This window comes from Rattus norvegicus, chromosome 8 (assembly GCF_021556685.1).
Source record: "Rattus norvegicus strain SHRSP/BbbUtx chromosome 8, alternate assembly SHRSP_T2T, whole genome shotgun sequence".
In the NCBI taxonomy this organism is placed as follows: Eukaryota; Metazoa; Chordata; class Mammalia; order Rodentia; family Muridae; genus Rattus; species Rattus norvegicus.
In genome coordinates, this window is record NC_141541.1 from 110,924,938 (window position 1) to 110,931,216 (window position 6,279).

The 6,279-nt window shown below is 48.1% G+C and overlaps 1 pseudogene; it reads left to right on the top strand.

The window, feature by feature from the left end:
- Window positions 1-5,604: 5,604 nt before the first annotated feature.
- Window positions 5,605-6,008, top strand: Rpl27-ps3 (ribosomal protein L27, pseudogene 3; annotated as a pseudogene).
- The last annotated feature ends 271 nt before the right edge of the window (window positions 6,009-6,279 follow it).

Below are 6,279 nucleotides of genomic sequence, written 5' to 3' on the forward strand. Positions count from 1 at the left end.
CACACAATAGGAATAGCAGTGGGTAAATAAATAGATTTAAAGAAATTTAAATAGAATGAAGCCATTGCCTTGGAGGCACTTAGAGGTCACTCACACTCCTCCATGGCCTCGGCTGCCCTATCCTGGTCCCCGCACCTGTGGGCCGCATGCTCCCTTTGCACACAGCACACAGCGCACAGCGTCTTGAGAATCAGATCTCATTCCACACCTCCCCCAAGGAACACCAGGAGCAAATCAGTGTTAACCTGCTGTGGGAGGGAATCTCCTCGGACTGTAAAAGCTCCACTTGACGTTTTTTTAAAAGCTCAGCAAGAATGTAAAAGTCCATTTTGAAAAGACGCCAATGATCGTCTTTCCAGGAAGATGGCCTCTTAGCTACCGGTCTCGCCTCACTGAAAGCCTCCTTGTGCCATCAGGAGCCATTAACAGATGATTGAAGCCTCAGGTTTCCCTCTATAAACATTGATTTAACTCAGTGAAGAGTTTTAGGTTCCTCCGTACCGAGCACTGGCTGGCCCGGGCTGTGTGGCTCCAATTCTCTTTGCCACCAGGCAGGAAGGCACGAAGGTGAAAGGTACGTGCGTGCCTCAAAGTCGATTATTCTGCTCCTGATGCCAGCTTAGCCAACTCCCACCTGACCTGGCAAGAGCCACATCCTCCCTAGCTGTTTCCTCATCAGTGAGGTGAGAAAAATCATTTGCGCCTTCTCAGGAGGATGGCATGAGTCAAGAACTTTAAAAAAAAAAAAAAAAAAAAAAACGACCAGCAAACCCTGAGCATAGTGAGCATGCGCTCTCTAACAGTGTCCTAGTCGGAGGTTTCTACGGCTGGGATGAAACGCCGTGACCAGAAGCAAGTTGGAGAGGAAAGGGTTTCTTTGGCTTAAACTTCCACATCACAGATCATCATCAGAGGAGGTCAAGACAGGAAATGAAGCAAGGTAGGACATTGGAGGCAGGAGCTGATGCAGAGGCCATGGAGGGATGCTGCTTATTGCCTTTCTCCCCATGGCTTGCTCAGCCTGCTCTCTTATAGGACCCAGAACCACCACGGGGGGGGGGGGGGGGGGATGGCCCCACCCACAATAGGCGGGGCCTCCCCTATAAATCACTGCTTAAGAAAATACACTCCAGGCTTGCCTGCAGCCCAATCTTATAGAGGCATCTTCTTAATTGACCTCATCTCCTCTCAGATAACTATAGCTTGTGTCAAGTTGACATAAAAATATGCGGCAGAGTTGACCCCTTGCCATCTTGACTCGCAAACATATCACCATGAAACCACAACCTTTCCTTCTCCATCCATCCTCAAGACCTTACATTTAAAACATGAATAACTTGGAAAACCCCCACAGTCTTTACCAATTCAAACACATTTAAAGTTCAGCCCCTTTAAAACATCCGGTCTCGAGTCTCCTCGTTGTTGCCTTCGGAACAAGATGCAGAACTCTCAGCTCCTCCGGCGCCATGCTTGCCTGGATGCTGCCATGTTTCCCACTGTAGTGATAATAATGACTGAACCTCAGAACCTCTCCTGGCTGGAGCAAACCTCCTCATCTTTGCCAACAGGCAGGAGCTGCGTGGAGCACTGTCCTGTAAGGCTATTCAAGAGGCCCTGGAGCTGGGCTCCACCCACAGCCAACGCTGCCGCATCCCGGGCTTCAGTGCCATCGTAGGGGACGACCAGATGCTGGCTCCTCGATGACATTTCCTGTCATATCTTTACTGCCAACTGAGCTTCCCCAGCTCACTGTCCAGACCACTGTCCTCATCGGACACCAGCCAGAGGGATGAGCAGCAGCTGGCCAGACTAACACTCCCAACCCCACCATGACCCGCTGCTGCTATTGATGCTCCCCCTGGGTGAGGGTTGTCACCCTGGCTCTGAAAATGGCCTGCAACTGCCATGCCAAAAGGAAAGGCTGGACTGGGAGGCTTTCCAGACCCTGTCCAGCAATGAGAATAAAGCACTCCTTGACCAGTGTTTTTTTTTTTTTTTTTTTTTTTAAATCTAATCTCCTTAAAAGTCCGAAATCTCTTTCAAACATTTGAAAATTCTCGACTATGGGCTCCTGTAGAAACCCAAATTAAGTTAAATACTTTTTTTAATTGAAGAGGAAGACGCAGGACACAGTCACAATCTTAACAAAGCAAAACCACGCTCCAACGGTGTAAGTAACTCAATGTTCAATATCTGGGATTCACTCACCATCTTCTGGGCTCCTCCAAAGGGGCTTGGGTCACTTCTCCAGCTCCGTCTGCTCCAGCACACACAGTTTGTCTTCTAGGCTCAGGCCAGCTCCCTGGTCCACCATCTGCTGTCCTTGGTGGTCATCCCATGGTACAAGCATCTCCAGTTGGGACTCTTGGGTCTCTTGTTGCAACTGGACTTCACTTTCTCAAGTAGCCTCCCCTAGGCTCTCTTCTCGAATTCCAACCCTGCCACACAGCACCCAGCCTCAGCTGCCGTCCATGACCCCTTCATGTGTTCAAAACCAGTACCACCCAGGTAGTTCTCACATTACAAATTCTGCTTCCAGTACAAGGTGCAACCTAGGACAGATCTGGAACACTGCTTCTATGTGCTGGCTCTGAGGAAACACTTCCCGGAAGATTTCCCAGTGATGCTGCTCTCTTCTTAATCACACAGCTGATTCTTCAGCCCCAGCCGATCAACATCCACCATCCCAGTAAAACAAAGGTTTCAGTTTAGTAGTCCTGGTTACCTTGTTATTGACAGTTCATTTCCTCAGCCCGAGCTGACCAGAACCACAAGTTCTTAACTCAAATGGCCCACTAGAGTCTGCCTCCCTCTGAAATGTCACAGCCAGGCCTCCGTCGTCTGTACTGCTCCCAACAGTCTTACCTTCCAAGCTCCTACAGAACAGCCCACTGAGCTCTCAACACTCAGTGGCTTTTCTAGCTGAAAATCCCAAAGTCTTTTCACAAGCTTCCCAAAAAACATGGTCATGCCTGTCCCGGTAATACCCCACCACAACTTGTCTTAGGGTTTCTATTGCTGTGGTGAAACACGGTGACCAAAGGCAAGTTGGAGAGCGAAGGACTTATTCAGTTTATGCTTCCACAGCACAGCTCATGATCACAGGAAGTCAGGACAGGAACTCAAGTAGGGCAGGAACCTGGAGGAGGAAGCTGATCCAGATGCCGTGGAGGAGGGCTGCTTATTCGCTTGCTCCTCATAGCTTGCTCAGCCTGCTTTCTTATAGAGCCCAGGACTACCAGCCCAGGGATGGCACCGCCCACAATGGGCCGAGCCTCCACTGTCAATCACTAATTAAGAAAATGTCCTATAGGCTTGTCTGTGCCTGATCTTATGGAGGTTTTTTTTTTTTTTTTTTTTTTTTTTGAAATTGAAGTTACCTCTTCTTAGATGTCTTTAGCTTGTAGCAAGTTGACATAAAACTATCCAGCACACATAATAAGTACTCAGTGCATGTCGGACAGTTCTTGATGACATCATAGTTGTCATGGGAGAGGTGACAAGATAGCTCATCAGATCCCATGCCCAGGACCTGCAGAGTTTAGAGAAGACCAATTCCTATAAGTTGTCCTCTGGATGTCCTCTATGTCATATACATGCTCTCACACATAGACACACACACATGTACACACACACACACACACACACACACACACACACACCAGGAATATGTGCAATACATTCTTTAAATAATTTAATTTTTAAAACTTCTAAGGCCTCTAGTCCCACGTAGCACTCAGAGGTCAGGAAGATAGCTCATTTGGTAAACAGCTTTCAATGCAAGCCAGAAGACCTGAGTCTGGAGCCCAAGGGCCCATGTAAAAAGTTGGGTGGGGCAGCCATCTATAATTCCAGTGCTGGAGAGACAGAGACAGAAGGTTCCACAGGGCTCACTGGCTAGCCAGTCTAGCCATCAGTGAGCCGAGTCCCAGTAAGAGAGCATGTCTCGGACAGCAAAGTGAAAAGCCCTGAGAAGTGTCTGACATTAATGTGACTTCCACCAGCATGGGACACACTGCATGTCACTTCCTACCAGCTATAGTAGCTCATTTGTCAAACTGCAGTGACACCACATTCCAGGTACCCCTGGTCAACTCTTCAAACCTGACTGTAGTCTGAGGGTCCCCCAGCCTGGATGGAAGCCACTGCAACATACTCAGACAAGGAAGAGGACCAAAGGGAGGAAGGAGGAAAGTTTCCCACTCAACCCACAATCCAACTCTTGAAACCACTCGAAGGGCTGGGGGTGTAGAAGTGGACCATTTGCCTCACACCCGTGATACCCCTATTCCTGCACAAACACCATGACCAAGAAGCAAGTTCAGCTTACACTTCCACATTGCTGCTCATCACCAAAGGAAGCCAGGACTGGAACTCAAGCAGGTCAGGAAACAGGAGCTGATGCAGAAGCCATGGAGAGATGTTACTTACTGGCTTGCTTCCCCTGGCTTGCTCAGCTTGCTGTCTTATAGAACCCAAGATCACCAGCCCAGGGACGGCACCACCCACAATGGGCTGGGTCCTCCCCCCTTGATCACTAGTTGAGAAAATGCCTTACAGCTGGGTCTCATGAAGTCATTTCCACAACTGAGGCTCCTTTTCTGTGATAACTCCAGCTTGTGTCAAGTTGACACACAAAACTAGCCAGTACAGACATGAACGGACAGAGAGAGAGAGAGAGAGAGAGAGAGAGAGAGAGAGAGAGAGAGAGAGAGAGAGATTGGGGGCAGGAAGATAGTCAGAGAGCTGTGTCGCCACCACACTGAAAGGGGTCCTCAATGAGGCTTCCTGATGCAGTGGACAGCACTGAGAAGGTATGGAGTGCTGCTGAATTCAGAGGATGCTTTGTGCTAACTTGGCAAGGAAAATACGTTCCAGAAACTGAACATCAATATTTACATTATAATGATCCAAATGCTGCATGCTGCTGTGGAAGACGACGTTCGCACATTTGGATTCCTCCCAGCCCATTCTTGCCTTCACCACCCCACCCCACCCCCGCCCATCTCATCTCTGGAGGCACACATCTCTACTTCCCTTGGAGACACTTTAGGTCACAGAAGAGTCTGGTCTGTGGCATTTCTGAATGTATGTTGCTATAGTTCAGATGCTCTGGTAAATGGTCTCACCTTCAGGCTCCTTTTCTCGTTTTTTGTTTCTAGTCTGGAAAATGCATTTGTTATGCATGGATTTCCTATCCAGTGAGGCATTCCTAAATTGCCTTATCAACGTTCACAGTTCAATAAGGAGGCCCTGTTGGGCTTTTTGTGCACAGCATCACGCTGCCTGTGGATAACTTTTTCCCCCCTCTCTTGTTGTTCTTTGTTTCTTCCCCTTGTCTGATTGTTCTGGGTAGATGTGATGAAGGCAGTAGGTGTCTGCTCCATGTTTTTTTCTCTCAGCAGGTGCTCAATACTTGTCCTGGTTAGGGTGAGGTAAGGCAAAACTTGTATGTCTAGAAAACACAGCCTAGTCTCAATATATTACCCCTCCCGTATGTCACATGGTTTGGTTTGGTTTACAGGGTCTCGCGCTATAGTTCTGGCTGGTTTGAAAATCACTATGTAGTTCTTTTCTGTTGGGTGCCGGCTGCTTGCTGTTGGAATGGGCAAGTTCATGAAACCCGGGAAAGTGGTGCTGGTCCTGACTGGACACTACTCCAGACGCAAAGCTGTCACCATGAAAATCATTGATGATGGCACCTCAGACCGCCCTTACAGCCATGCCCTGGTGGCTGGAACTGACCACTGTCCCCGAAAAGTGACAGCTGCCACGGGCAAGAAGAAAATCGTCAAGAGAGCCAAGTCCTTTGTGAAAGTTTATAACCACAACCACCTCATGCCCACAAGGTAATCTGTGAACATCCCCTTGGACAAAACCGTTGTCAACAAGATTGTGTTCAGAGACCCAGCATTGAAACACAAGGCCAGGCGGGAGGTCAGGTCAAGTTCAAGGAGTGGTACAAGACAGGGAAGAACAAATGGTTTTTCCAGAAGCTTCAATTTTAGATATATTTTTGTTTTCATCATTAAAAAATGTTTTAAAAGAAAAATTTAAAAAAAAAAGAAAATCACTATGTAGACCAGGCTGACCTTGAGCTTGAAGCAATCCTCCTGCCTCTGCCTCTCAAGTACTAGGAGTATAGTCATGGGCCACCATGCCTGCCTTATAGCAAAGGATCTGATTTGTTAATGATTCTCACAGGATTTTTAGTCTACACTCACAAAAAAGATTGGCTTGCCCTTTTCCACCTGCAATGCCCTTGTTAGACTCCGTGGG